Raw genomic sequence first — 15,700 nt, forward strand, 5'->3', positions numbered from 1 at the left:
ATTTGTAAAATTAAAATATGTTTCATGAAAATAATGTCCAAGAACTGCAGATGCTGGAAATGTGCAAACTAAACAGTTACACTTCATCTGTGAAACCAAACAGCAGTTAAAAAGAAACAACAAAAGGGATAACAGCAAACTAGGTGCACACCAGAAAACAAAGTAGAATGAAATGTGAAGTTTTATATGTAAAATAAGAGAAAAGTAATGGTGTAAGAGCTGTGAAAATGCAAAAGCTAATCAAAGGTGTAACAAGAAAAATAAAAACATCCAAAGATACTTCTGATATGTATAGAATGGGTGAATAGCCAAGATGGTAGACAGATATCGCCTTTGCTGAACATTTAGATTAATTCACATGCTGATAGGCTGAGGCAGGAGTTATTACAGAGCTGTAAGTCTTTGTGATGACATTCTTTGTGGGTGGAACCTCAATTCAGAGCTGAAGAACTGTAACAAAATTATGAACAATCTGGTTAAGCCTCAGACAATAACTGGAAAAAAACCAAATCAGCGACTGAGAATATGTCAGAAGATTACAGGTGATGGCTTTCTGTTTAACTATTTAACTGGAGGAAATTATGGCTCATTCTAGATCAGATATCAGATGAGAATTCTGAAAACAAAGCAGTGTTAAGTGGATAAAGAGAACTGGTGAAAAATAGTCCTGATAGTAGTCTGTAGACAGTGAAAGCTAACTTTATGTCTGTATATATCACCAAAAAGCAACATGTATGTGGAAGAGAAAACAGCGAAAAATAGATGCTCAACAGACTTTCGAGAAAACTGAAGGTCTTTTGCCCAAAACATTGACTGTCCTGCTCCTCAGATGCTCCCTGACCTGCTGTGCTTTTCCAGCACCACACTCTTGACTCTAATCTCCAGCATCTGCAGTACTCACTTTTGCCTATAGAGAAAACAGTGAGACTGGTACAGTTGAGAATAGAAGCAACTCAAAGAGTCAGGGCAGGCAAGGACAAAGCAGAGAGCAAGGTAGGACTGGTAAGTTAAACTGCATTTATTTCAAAGCAAGAGGCCTAACAGGGAAAGCAGCTGAACTCAGGGCATGGTTAGGAACATGGGACTGGGATATCACAGCAATTACAGAAACACGGCTCAGGGATGGACAGGACTGGCAGTTTAATGTTCCAGGATACAAATGCTACAGGAAGGACAGAAAGGGAGGCAAGAGAGGAATGGGGTGGGGTGGGGTGGGGGTGGGGGGGGGGGTGTAGCGTTTTTGATAAGGGATAGCATTACAGCTGTACTGAGGAAGGATATTCCTGGAAATACACCCAGGGAAGTTATTTGGGTGGAACTGAGAAATAAGAAAGGGATCATCATCTTATTAGGATTTATTATAGACCCCCTAATAGTCAAAGGGAAATTGACAAACAAATTTGCAAGGCGATCTCAGTAAGAATAGTAGGGTGGTTATGGTAGGGGATTTTAACTTTCCAAATATGGACTGGAACTGCCACCATGTTAAGGGTTTAGATGGAGAGAAACTTCTTAAGTGTGTAGAAGACAATTTTCTGATTCAGTATGTGGAAGTACCTACCAGAGAAGGTGCAAAACTTGACCTACTGTTGGGAAATAAGGCAGGGAAGGTGACTGAGGTGTCAGTTGGGTAGCACTTTGGGGCCAGTAACCATAATGCTATTAGTTTTAAAACAGTGATGAAAAAGGATAGACCAGATCTAAACGCTGAAGTTCTAAATTGGAGAAAGGCCAATTTTGACGGTATTAGGCGAGAACTTTCAAAATCTGATTGGGGGCAGATGCTCACAGGTAAAGGGGTGACTGGAAAATGGGAAGCCTTCAGAAATAAAATAATGAGAGACCAGAGACAGTATATTCCTATCAGGGTGAAAGGAAAGGCTGGTAGGTATAGGGAATGCTGGATGACTAAAGAAATTGAGGGTTTGCTTTAAAAAAAAGGAAGCTTATGTCAGGTATATTCAGGATAGATCAATTGAATCCTTAGAAGAGTATAAAGGCAGTAGGAGTATATAAAGGGAAATCTGGAGGGCAAAAAGGGGACATGCGATAGCTTTGATAAATAGAGTTAAGGAGAATCTAAAGAGTTTTTACAAATACATTAAGGACAAAAGGGTAACTAGGGAGAGAATAGGGCCCCACATAGATCAGCAAGGTAGCGTTTGTGTGAAGCCACAGGAGATGAGTATTTTGCATTAATGTTTACTGTGGAAAAGGCCATGGAAGATATAGAATGTAGGGAAATAGCTGGTGACATCTTGAGAAATGTCCAAATTACAGAGGAGGAAGTGGTAGATGTCTTGAAACACATAAAAATGGATAAATCCCCAGGACATGATCAGGTGTACCCTAGAACTCTCTGGGAAGCTAGGGAAGTGATTGCTGGGTCTCTTGTTAAGATATTTGTATCGTCGGTAGTCACAGGTGAGGTGTTGGAAAACTGGAGGATGGCTAACATGGTGCCACTGTTTAAGAAAGGTGGTAAGGACAAGCCAGGGAACTATAGACCAGTGAGCCTGACGTTGGTTGTGGGTAAGTTGTTGGAGGGAATCCTGAAGGACAGGATGTACATGTATTTGGAAAGGCAAGGTTGGTCAACATGACTTTGTGCGTGGGAAATCATGTCTCACAAACTTGATTGAGTATTTTGAAGAAGTAACAAAGAGGATTGATGAGGGCAGAGAAGTGTACATGATCTATATGGGCTTCAGTAAAGCAAGAATTTCCATGGGACACTGGTTAGCAATGTTAGATCTCACGGAATACTGGGAGAACCAGCCATGTGGATACAGAACTGGCTGAAAGGTAGAAGGAGAGTGTGGTGGTGGAGGGTTGTTTTTTGGACTGAAGGCCTGTGACCAGTGGAATGCCACAAGGATCAATGCTGGGTCCACTACTTTTCATCACTTATATAAATGATTTGGATGCGAGCATAAGAGGTACAGCTAGTAAGTCTGCTGATGACACCAAAATTGGAGGTGTAGTGGACAGCGAAGAAGATTACCTCAGTTACAACAAGATCTTCATCAGATGGGCCAATGGGCTGAGGAGTGGCAGATGGAGCTTAATTCAGATAAATGCGAGGTGCTGTATTTTGGGAAAGCAAATCTTAGCAGGACTCATACACTTAAAGGTAAGGTTGCAGGGAGTGTTGCTGAACAAAGAGACCTTGGAGTGCAGGTTCATAGCTCCTTGAAAGTGGAGTCACAGGTAGATAGGATAGTGAAGAAGGCGTTTGGTATGCTTTCCTTTATTGGTCAGAGTATTGAGTACAGGAGTTGGGAGGTCATGTTGTGGCTATACAGGACATTGGTTAGACCACTTTTGGAATATTGTGTGCAATCTGGTCTCCTTCCTATCGGACAGATGTTGTGAAACTTGAAAGAGTTCAGAGAAGATTCACAAGGATGTAGCCAGGGTTGGAGGATTTGAGCTAAAAGGAGAGGTTGAATAGGCTGAGGCTGTTTTCTCTGGAGTGTCAGAGGCTGAGGGGGTGACCTTACAGAGGATTAAAAAATCATGAGGGGCATGGATAGGGTAAATAGACAAAGTCTTTTCCCTGGGTTGGGGGAGACCAGAACTAGAGGGCATAGGTGTAGGGTGAGAGGGAAAAGATATAAAAGTCACCTAAGGGGCAACTTTTTCACGCAGAGGGTGGTGTATGTATGGAATGAGCTGCCAGAGGAAGTGGTAGAGATTGGTACAATTGCAGCGGTTAAAAGACATCTGGATGGGTATATGAATAGAAGGGTTTGGAGTGTTATAGGTCGGTGCCGGCAGGTGGGACTTGATTGGGTTGGGATATCTGGTTGGCATGGACGGGTTGGACCAAAGGGTCTGTTTTCGTGTTGTACAAGTCTATGACTCTCTGATATTGAGTGGGAAGAAAACAAAAACGGGGATAATTTGGCTACAATCATGAGGTTAAGGTAATCAATTCTATTCCGTGGGATAATGAAAGAAAAGCATTGGAAGAGGAATATATGGTCAACCATGGCAAAGACGTATTTGAGATGGACAAGTAGGGGAAATGAATCTTACTTGTAACTGTGTTTTTCACTAGGGCCATTTTAAGTGCCGTGGCAGCATGGAAACCTAACGAAAATGCAAATTAAGTTACAGAAAGGATGGGCGTGTACCTGGGAGGTATAGCAAAGGGAGATTGCAGTTGTGATGGCAGTTTGCAAGAGCAAAGGGATGCAGAGTGTGCCTTTTTTTGAATTTGCATGATGGCAAAGGTTTGAAATGGAAGGACAGTGTGTGAGGAGAGTGGAGCATGAACAATGCCAACTAGCAAGGGGTCAGATAGGAATTTATTTGCCACTAACCCGCATGAAGAGGCTAAATTTACTGCAGATGGGAATTCCTATGAGAGATCTGTTTTAATGAAACTTCAAATGCTGATCGTTGGATTGCAGTAATTCCTGATCAGTCATCATTAATGGGTGACCTGTATAACAGACACTATCAAACTAATGTTCCCAATCTGAGTTAAATTGTTTTGTGATGTCAGTTTAATTGTGCCCTGTCTACCCTATGCCTCACAACAACTTTTCTCATGCAATTTTCTGTTCTTCACCTCATCAATTATGCAACTGGCCTCAGAATTGGCACTCGAACATTCAAACTGCCAGAACATTCTGGTGTTTATGTCATGAATGCCATATTTTAAGTCAAGCTGCACAACACATCAGAGGCACTGAGAATTTATACTAACTATTTTCTCATGGAAGAAAATGAGAATTGAAAGTGATATAGAAATAAAGAGTAAGATGCAAATGCGTGATAGTAATGGCGTTGCCATTTAAAAAGAGATTCTGATTCACAGTTAGCTATTTAAGGAGAAAATCATAAAACCTTTAGTCTTAGTCAAGATTCTAATTGTTACATTCTCACTGCATTTTCCACACTTTCTTGTCATTGTTCATACCACACAAGGGAGGAGTAAATTCCATCTCATATAAAGAATTTAAAAATTGAGCATTGACCTTTTGCACAGTCTGAAGGCCAGTTTATAGGTTTGCTGTTGATGCCCAATGTGCTGCCTGAATTGCTGTTAGCTGGGCTCATTAAACTGTATATTAATGTGTCAATTCTATAATTGGAACATAATGCCAAATGCCCATTAGTAGCTCTCAAAATGCCTGAAGGGAAAAATAAAGTCACCTTCCATGTGCCTCATAAATGCATTGCTGATAAATCTCAAAAGATTCTTTGTTTTATCTCAAACAATCAGCAAATCACAGGATCTTCTACAACCCTAGAACTCATTTGTTGAAATCATCGACAGTTTTTCATTGAAGCCGTACAGGAAGAGCAAACAATTTCTCCTAACATCAACCTTCTTTTATACTTTGTGCATATAATTGAGTTTGCTGGCCTTGACAACTATGATATCATATTCTTAGAATAAAATAATGAACATAAAATAACCAATCATGTGTTATCATGTCTTAACCCGTAATTAAAAGTTACATGTGTGTGAATGGTATAAAAAGCCAGATTACTGTGCATGGGAGAGTATATAACACATGGACTCAGGCTACTTATTTTACTGGTATTAATGAAGTGCTATGTTTGGGCAACAGTTTTAAATTCATGACTTTGTGGATATCAGAGTTCAAATTCATCTTCAAAAGTCCCCCAAAAAATCTGAGACAATTCAATTCCAGGGTGACCAATGAGAGAAAAGTCATCGTTATTTATGGAAGTAGTAGAATCTGTGAGGAATTCCTCCTCCAATCACAGGCTAAATATTATCTCCCACACTTGCTGCTGGTTGGCTCACTAGTGAGATACTGAAGAAGGGCTTATGCCCGAAACGTCGATTCTCCTGTTCCTTGGATGCTGCCTGACCTGTTGCGCTTTTCCAGCAACACATTTTCAGCTCACTAGTGAGATACACTCGTATCCACCAGCAGCTTTCACAGAACAGTTCTGAGGAAGGGTCACTGGACCCGAAGCATTAACTCTGGTTTCTCTTTCATTAATGCTACCAGACCTGCTGAGCTTTTCCAGCAACTTCTGTTTTGGTGCTAGAGCCAAACGTCAGTAACTATCCTGCCAATCCTGTTCATAAAATGCATGTGAACATTAGTTAAGAACAGGGTAAAATTTCACTGCATTGTTGTTAATGTGGAACATCCATCTAGTTCTCCACAAACAGAATAATCAATCCAATGGCATGCCAAAATATGAGACTTCAGAAAAGATGGTACTAAATAATATATTTAAAGCATTACCTGAATGAAAGGTACAAGTCTGGATCTTTTTTTTAATCAGCGTGCCAGTTGCAATGAGCTTTTGACCTTATTAACTACCTACCTCACCTTTGTGATATATTTCACATCCGATTTCAGAACTATCTACCATGCGTCATTGCCAGAACGACTCAACATTCAGCAGATATCCAATGAAAGATCAGCATCCCTTACTTCCATGCCATATTTAAAAGAATGCTGTGCACCTGAATGAGCACTGGCAGATGTTCTGCAACTACCCTGTTTAGTCAATGATGTTTCCAGAAGTTGTCAAAAAATGAGAAGATGGCATTGTAATTCTCTGACTAGGATCTGGAAGTGTTTGTCGAGGAGGTGATGCAAAGGAGAGGAGTCTTCTGCCAGCAAAGGAAGTGACACTATCAGACTCTGGCAGTTTGGTCTGTGGTTGTCATTTCAGGTCAGTGCCATCTCCACAGTCTGGAGAAAGGGCCAGCAGTGCAGTCAGAAGATTAGTGACTTTGTCTGCTTTAACAGGGTAAGTGGTCCACCATCCTCTCTGCTGCCTCAGACTAACTCTGCTCCAATCCCCTGCTCCCATCAAGACTCATGCACCTGTGCTAATAGCAGTACCAGCCACCTCCATCTCACTCAGTTCCTCCCTTCCTCTCTTTACAGGAGACAACAGCCCACAGCAATGCAGAGAAATTCTGCAGCGTTGGAGGGGTGCCTTGAAAGTGTGGCACAGTGACAATGAATAACACTGCTGCCTCACAGTGCCAGGTTTGATTCTAACCTTGGGTGATTGTGTGGAGCTTGCAAGTTCTCTCCATGTCTGTGCGCATTTCCATCAGGTACTCCAGTTTCCTCCCACTGTCCAAAGACGTGCAGGTTAGGTGGACACACTAAATTTCCCCATAGTGCCTAGGGATGTGCAGTTATCCATGGTAAAAAAAAAACCCAAGCAGGGTTACTGGGATGAGAGTGGGGCATGGTTGCTGTGGATGGGATGCCCTTAAAGGGGGGTTGGTGCAGATTGGATGGGCAAAATGGGCTCTTTCAGCACTGTAGTGATTCTATGATTCTATGACATTTAGCTCCTCACTCACTTTAAGGAAAGGATCCTGGTCCTTGAAGTAGATGACCTGGACCATGCCTACGGTGATGTCGAGACTGTTTGGTCTATGGGGTAAATACCACTCTTCATTCCACTGAAACTCCCACAATAACCTGGCTATCCATCTCATTCATTGTACCCCACTTCTAATCACTGACCATAACACGTTCTTTCAGATTTGTCTTGGAGGTTCTGTCAGCATCTTTAACCCTTGGTGATGAAATGGCCGGTGTCCGATATATTAGCACAATAAATTGGATATCACAAAGCGCAGTTCGAAGTAAAATTGACAAACAGTTTATTAGTATGGCAATGTCGCAGAAGAGAAATTGACTAAGCTGAAACAGCACAGACAATCTGTTCAGGTAGCTGAGAATTTGCTTCCTCGAGCTGAGGCTAAAGGAATCTTGTACAACAAGGTTAATTAAAATGGGGAAAGGTACAATGTATTTCGAAACTAAGTAATCCAGTTACAATGATGATAATTGAAAATCAGTTATCAGAAGAATGTCCTGATTGGCGATACAATGCAACATCCTGACTATATCAATGGGATCAGGAGATTCCAGTTCTCTTTGCAGGTAGGTGAGAATGTTTCTTTTGAAACAGTAAAGTTGCTTCCATTGTTCCTGTCCTGGGAGCGAGGTCCTTGGTAGTGCCTCTCTGTCTGACTTGTATTTTGTGTGGCTTTGGTATAGCTGTGTTCTAAGACTGCCCTCGGGGCTTTGGGACAGCTGTGTTGATCGGGTATTGTTACTGTGTTTTGGGAAGTGTATTCCCTTGTCTGCAAGTGCTGTCTGGTTTCACTTATCAGCCTGTTTGGTCACTGCTGAGGCATTCTGGGTGTTTCTAGTTTAGTTTGGCCAAGTTTACTTTCCTATGTTCTGTGTGGGCCTACTATGGGTAGGCAGGGTTGCAGATCTTTTTCCACAGCCAGCATCCCCAGAAGCTGCCTCCTCAACCTCAGAGAATGATCGTACTGAAGCACATTGCATCATTCCAACCATTTATCCCAGGAACAGGGGGGCAGAGAACTTGGCAAGCATGCCATCTGTCCCTTCCTCACAAGAAGGCACGCTGGTGTCAAGAGGCACCCCGCCGGGGAGGAACTATGCATAGCCCCTCAGAAGTCTCCAGCCTGCCACATCCTTCTTTTTAATTTTTTTTATTTATTTACATTTAATGTCAAAATTAAGCTTAGTTTCTTTGAATGCTTTAGTGGCAGAAGGTTGTTTCAGCTGTAGTGGCCAAGGCAGTGTGGCCTATTCCTTGTGACCACTGCAGCTGCATCTTGCAAAATGGTGGTTCTGCTTCAGGGGCTTCAGCAGCGGGAGGGCCCGGCCCCAGGAATCCAAGGGCCCAGGTCAGCAGCCTCTTCAATGGTGAGGTGGGCGTGGCCCAGGATTCCTTGAGGCGAATTCTGTGGTGTTTGCTGGCCCAGGATTCCGAAGGCACTGCATTCCGAAGGCCAGGCATTCTGAAGGCCTGGCGTGGTGCCTCAATTCAGGAGCAGTTTCAGACTCAAAGTGGGACTCTGAGGTGGCTTCTCCACCATCTTTGCCAGCACAGTGGGCTGGCCTGGGAGTCCAATGGCTCAAAATTCAGCGGCTTCCAGTCAGCTTTTTGCAGTAATGATTCCTGTCTTTTCCTCGGTCTTGGGAACCCATTAAACAAAGGTGGATTTTGTCTTAACTTTATTTGATATGATTTCTGTAATTAATATAGGTTCCAGGGTGCGGCAATTTAAACACATTTCACTGTATTATGTTCCAATTCCAATACATACAATAGAACAAATGATGAAGTGAGGATGGAGATGTTGCCACACATAGGCACACTTAAAATGTGGATGATGCATTCACCCTCATTGATGAAACTGAGAAGAGTAGACACTTCTTCGAAGAAGTGCATTTGCTGTGGTCCAGCCCATGGAGCATACACATTCACAGATTGAAGTGCCATGGCCCAAAAGCAGACAGTGAGATAGAGCAAATGGCCTGGCACCTGCTCAAAAGCTTTTGTATGAAAAATCAACCAGTTTGGACGTGCCATGATACACCTCCATCATAGGTAGGACTTGACCCAGACATAGGAAAACTATACCACATACCTGAGTAGTTTTTCTAATGTTCTAAACTAAACAAATGAGCCATAATTAGTACAGACATCCCCTCAGGGGCACTGTATTGGAAATCAAAATTTCAACCAAAACTTACAAAGGATAAATTCAAAAGTGGCTCTTTCTGTGTGTTCACCTGCATATAATTAAATATAATTGATGTGCAATTAATCATTATAATCATCTGCTTTTAAAATTCTTCTTTAAATTCTTGTATCAACTCTGGGTAGTCATTTCTGTGCCCCAACCTCAAAAAGTTTCACTAAGCTGGGGTGGCCAGTCTTAACTTCTGTCCCATATAGTTAAAGTAGGAAAGTTTCCAATGACTTTGTGAATTACATTCATTTGTTAGGTGTTTGTATGTTTTCCAGTAGTTGTTCACAAATTTCAATGTTACAGTTGCGAGGTCATCTCTCAGGTTAAAAGAGAATGGAATGGGAAGTTGACCTTCACAATCTTAATTGCTTATCTCCTTTATTTCTGCTGGATGGAAGGAATTAAACTCAAGTTGTTTTGAAAATTAACAAATTATTAAATTGTCAGGAAATAAATCTATCGAGCACATTGGAAAGAGATTGGCTATGTCAGATTTTTCCAAGATAGATGTCACTGGAGGACCCCCACCATTCTAAGGAAAGTCTACATGTGCAAGTTGTCAAACATCCCCAAACACTTGAAAGCCCTGTACACGTTTAAAATATATTCTCCAAAGCCTGGACAATTTCTACCAGACTATGTGAATCCCTTGTTACACCAGTTCTTCTTCAGAGGCGAATACTGCTTACATCTTCTCAAATATTAAATGTAGTTACTAACACACAGGATGGATCTAAAGTCCACATTCCCAGGTCTTGATTTCCTTTCTCGCAATTGATTATATAGATTAGGTATTTCTGTGATTATATGTATTGAAGCATGATAATAGATATCATGCTTGTAAATTAACTCATTCAACTTCTTTGTATCTAAACGTTGCTTATGTTTACCTCTGTACAATTGTAAGAAGTTCAAACAGTCCTATTATTACATTGTTAGATTACCTTTTGTAAAGGTTATGGTAAACTGAGTGTGTGTGAAATAAACAAAAAAACTCTTTGTAAAACAAGATGCAGTAAAAGGCTAAATCTGGCTGGGATTGATTTTACGGAAATCCTGATCCTCAGGAGTATCACTACATACATTCATTTCTGGATTTTGCATTTCAATCAGCAGTCTACCTCCTAACTGATTAAAGGATTCAACAAGAGCAGCAAGTTTTAAAGTTGTAAATGTTTTGCTTATAAATACTGTGTTTTATGCCTCCCTATTACTGATGCCTGTGGAAGGAGCTGATCTCCGAAAGCTTGCAATTTCATAAAAACCTGTTGGACTATAACCTGGTATTGTTTGATTTTGGACCTTGTCCACCCCAGTCCAACTCTGGTATCTCCACATCATCATGTTAAGAAGGTCAGCCATTTAAAAATATTTGTGATATTTTGTTTTGAAATGAAACTAGCACAATTGAATTTACACCCAGTTTGGGAGGAAAAGCCGAAAACTGATTAAGTGATGGTGATTTCCATGCTGTCTCTTATGCTAGATCTATTGAAGTTCAATAACTGAAGAAATGAACAGTATTCTTTGTGAGAAAAGGCTTTCTGGTTTTTTTCTCAATTAGGACCAACAGGATGGAGGCTGACACTTTAATAAATGATTTGTTCCTAATTTGTGTTACAAAAACATGATTCACTGTTATGTATTTCAGTAGATTTTACTTTTTTTGAAAACTTATTCATGGTATATGAGCATCACTGACAAGGTCAGCATTTTTTTTTCTTTCCTGGGATATGGGTAACATTGCCAAGTCCATCATTTGTTGTCCATCCTTAACTGACCCTGAGAAGGTTATGGTTATCTGCTTTCTCAAACCACTGTAATTCAACAGTTGCCAGTCCATCCATAGTTCACTGAAAGAGCTTGTTCCAGAATTTTGACCCAACAAAAATGAAGGAGCAACAATATAGTTTCAAGACAGACTGGTGTGTGGTTTCAAGAGGAACTTCTGCATGATGGTGTTCCCATGCATATATCCACTTATTCTTCTATATAGTCATTATCACAGATTTGGAAGGTGAACGCTGAAGCAGTCTTGGAATGTTACTGAAGTGCACCTGGTCGATAGAAAACATTGCAACAACTGTGTGCCAGTGGTGGAAGGAACAAATGTTTGAGGATGTGGTGTCAAGCATGCTGTTTTGTCCTGGATGGTGTTGAGCTTCTTGAGTGTTGCTGGAGTTGTATTCACGAAGGAGAGTGGAGAGTTTTCCATCACATGCTTGACTTGTGTCTTGTGGACAGTCTTTGAGAAGTCAGGATGTGAGATAAGTGACTCAAAAGCCCCAGCTTTGGTCAGCTCTTGTAGTCACATTAATTTTGCAGATGATGCCGTTAATGTTTGCATTAAATGGTAAGCCATTGGTTGTTCATGGCAGGATATTCAGTAATGTTAATACCAATGGACATAAAGGGAGATGGTCAGATTCTCTTGTGATTAAGATGGTCATCACCCTGGCATTTGTGTGATGTGTATTTTGTTTGCTACTAATCACTTCAAGCATGAAAGTTGTCCAGCCCTCCCTGAATGTAAGGATGAACTGCTTCAGTATCTGAGAAGTTGGGAATGGTACAGTTGTAAATCAGTCTTTAATAAATGTCTTCATTTTCCTATTAACTTAGTCAGCTAAAGTAGCTCAGTTGGGAGATTGTTCAACTGAAGATCTCAAAGTCCTTTGTTCAATTCTGCATTTTCACAGAATATATAGGATGATTCCATTTCAGTGTTTCTTAAAAGTGTCATGCGGTGCAGAGGTAGATGCCCAAACTCAGCCAGGAGACCTGGGTTCACATCCCTTCTTCCCTTGAGGTATCCGTGCAGGTTGCTTGTAAAAAGATTCCTACTACCTCATTAAAGGTTAAATTCATAACTAGTTGTTGTGGGCACAGCCTTAAGTTTCTCTTTGTGCATAAAACTTGAGAAAGGAATATGCCAGTTGAATTAAATCCAGTTGAATTAAAGCCAGTCGAATTAAGTTTAACCCTATCATTCCAGTAGTCTTTAACAATCTGCAAGATGGATTTGGACTGAAATGTTGCTGATTTTTTCCATGGTCTACCCTAAGTGGATCTAATTGAAGCACATCTCCACTACTCTGATCAAAGGCAACAGACCAACATATTTCTGAAGTTTTTCCCTCGTTCCAACTAAACCTTTTGTTCGATAACAGCTCTGAGTATCAGAAACCTGAATTACATTGCTTTTGTCTGTTATTTACTTGTAGGGTGTTCTATAAGATGACGGTTCTGAAAAAGTTAGTGTAGGAAACTGTATTAAGTTGCCCCCAGTCTGGTGATGTAAAACATGATTGGGAATAAGGAAGAACAGCTTCAGTCTTTACTCAATAAGATCTTAATTCCCAGATCTCCCAAAAGGCTTAGAAACTATGCATATGACTTTTCAATATCTTCGATAGCAAGAATGGTGTGAGAATAATGCTTTCAGCTTTCACAATTAAGTCTATGCCAGCATTGTCTCTAAGCTGCATGGTACGTGCAGCCACTTTGAGGGTCCAATCATGGCATTGACATCAGATTCTGGAAGTTACTGCAGCACACAGAACTCACAGAGGTCTGTACAGCTAAATAAAAAATTAGAGGGAACACTGGTCCTCGTTCCTTAAATGATGAGATGAATTTCTCACTGTCAGATGACAAGAAGCCTGTATACATCTATTGACATCTCATTGCTTAAACAGTTCATTGGAATTAACTTGCCTCCCCTATTAACTTCTGCTGATTTGAGATATTTCACATTTCAGAACCTCAACTACGTAAACCAAGTGTGTACCTGACAACTTTGACCTTCAGCTGACAGTCTGGGTGAGTACATAGGTTTGTCTCTACCAAAAATGTACTTGATGGCCTTTGAGTTCATTTCCATTGTAACCTCAACAGTAGGCACCTCCATGGGGACTGTGTATTGATTTGTTATGTATTGGTGTGGCATTTAGCATGGAAAGCAAGGCAGGCGTCTTGCAGCTGTACAAAACAGTGAAACCTCAACGTGATATGAAAGGTACGTGTCACTGAAGGACACAGAGCTATGCCAGTGTCAGCACTGGTATATGTGCCAGCAGATTGCATGGCAAACACAGTGCATGAGCACAAATATTCAAAAGGGAGAACATAGTTAGTGGTATTGTGCGATGGACTCCAATCAGCCAAGTGGTACTGCCTGAGTCAGTACAGGGGCTGGGCTAATTCTAAAATGGGGGCTAGGATATTAGGCATGGTCAGTCAGGCAGTTGGTAGATTGCAATTCTGGGATCGGCTCCATTACTGTCCTGGAAGTCATATTGGGTTGAGACATTCTGGAGACAACCACCACAGACTGCTATGAAGTTCCAAGCTTGCAGCAGGTGAAGAGGTGTTCAGCTGGCTTTTCCATATGTTTCCTGTCAGTGGAAAGAACCCCTGGCTTATTTGCCATGTCTGGTTCAATGAATAATTCACATAACATCTTGTTTGCATGGATAATGAATTGGGAAGCCAGTGAGAAAATTCACCCTGCGCATTGGAGAATTTGGCACTATCTAATATGCATGCCACCATACTTTAATTTCAAAATGGAAAATCTTGGCTAATGCTAATTTTACCAGTGTAAATGTATTTGATTGCTATTATGCAACTAATTACATTTTGTCAACGATCAAGCTCATTATTAAGACTCAATTGATGGCAGCAAACTATTGCAACCACAAGCTGCCAGTGGTTGGTATCTCAAAAACCAAATGCAACATGCTGATCAACATTGAGGATTAGAATTCAGTTCAGCTGTACAGAATGAATTGCAATGAAACCCAAAAAAAGTTACAGCTTTAAACACTCAAATGAAACAAAGAACTGTGCTTTAACCACTCAACAGCCGTAAGAAAGATACATACAGCCAACTGGTAGCTGCAGCAAATAAATATAGAAGCAGCCAACAATGAGGATAGCCTGCAGACAAACATGTGAATGATCAACGGGGAGAAACAATACTTAATAGTATAAGGCTTTTACTCCAGACTTGGTAGGAAGGGTAGCAACGAATGTGAGCAAGAACCAGTCACACCTGGCAGGTCTCCCAGTTCCCTCAGTAACAATATCTAATGTAACTTGTACCTGAACACAAATATGCAATAAACAGCATTTTGTTCAAGACAAAAGCCTTATTTCATTAAGACTGAGATGGTATCACAAAATCATGTATGTCATAAGACATTACAGCTGGATCCCTAATGCCTCATGTATTCAATTTCTAATTGTTGTCAATATAATAATGTAGTGTAACTGGGTATTTAGATGGGAGTTAGGGAGTGGGGAGGGGGTAGTGTATAAAATTTCTTCTCTCCTCCCGAGTCATTCTGCACAAGGACAATGATGACAGGCTCTCTATCACACTGGTCCAGATTCTGTATACGATGGCAAAGTCACCAGAAGTTTCTACCTGAACGCACAAGCTCTGCTCCCCAGATGTGATAGCAGCAGTTATATAATCAAACAGAGAATACATTTTTAAATATAGTTTTGAAGTTTAGCAATAGTTACATGTAACATTTGCCATTGCAGGAGGAGAAGGAGCAGGATGAGCAATGGGAGGAATATGAAAAGAAGAAGGAGAACCTAGCTGCCAGACATCTCGCCAACCGGCTGATTTGGAGTGCTTCATCTAAATCAGTCTCTCATTTCATTTACAAACAGTCTTGCAGTTCCATGTAATCACTATCAAATTGCTTTCCCTTCTCTTCAGACTTGTTCACTTCACTACATAGACAAATATCAACACCACAACTGAAGAAATAAAACAAATGATCAATTAAACAAACTTCATCTTTATCTAACATTACTAAAAAGAGACAACAATTCATACAGAAGAGGGTGTTGACTGGGTGGACTAAGGAAATGCAACAGGAATTGTTAATTGTCACTCTTAGTTCCTTTTTCAAATGTGGTTTCATGAGTGTCAGTCCTGATGAATGCAAAATGAAAAGTTTTGACTTTGTGTTTCTTTCAGCCATGTTTAATTGCTGTTCCACAGCCAATTCTTTATCTCACAGCTTAGATAAATAACTAAGAACCATTAATGTCCAGAGCCCTCCTTCCCTGAAAGTGTTTCCCCAGTGATCACAGAATTGTTACAGATTACAAGAAAGCCATTCGGCCATT

The 15,700-nt window shown here is 40.8% G+C and overlaps 1 long non-coding RNA gene across 1 annotated transcript; it reads left to right on the forward strand.

Annotated features, from left to right (window-relative positions):
* The first annotated feature begins 484 nt into the window (after positions 1-484).
* On the forward strand, positions 485-15,299 carry LOC140479468 (uncharacterized). Its single transcript, XR_011961049.1, has 3 exons — positions 485-542; positions 13,312-13,372; positions 15,104-15,299. It is a non-coding gene; the product is annotated as an uncharacterized lncRNA (long non-coding RNA).
* The last annotated feature ends 401 nt before the right edge of the window (positions 15,300-15,700 follow it).

Source organism: Chiloscyllium punctatum, chromosome 7, assembly GCF_047496795.1.
Source record: "Chiloscyllium punctatum isolate Juve2018m chromosome 7, sChiPun1.3, whole genome shotgun sequence".
NCBI lineage: Eukaryota > Metazoa > Chordata > Chondrichthyes > Orectolobiformes > Hemiscylliidae > Chiloscyllium > Chiloscyllium punctatum.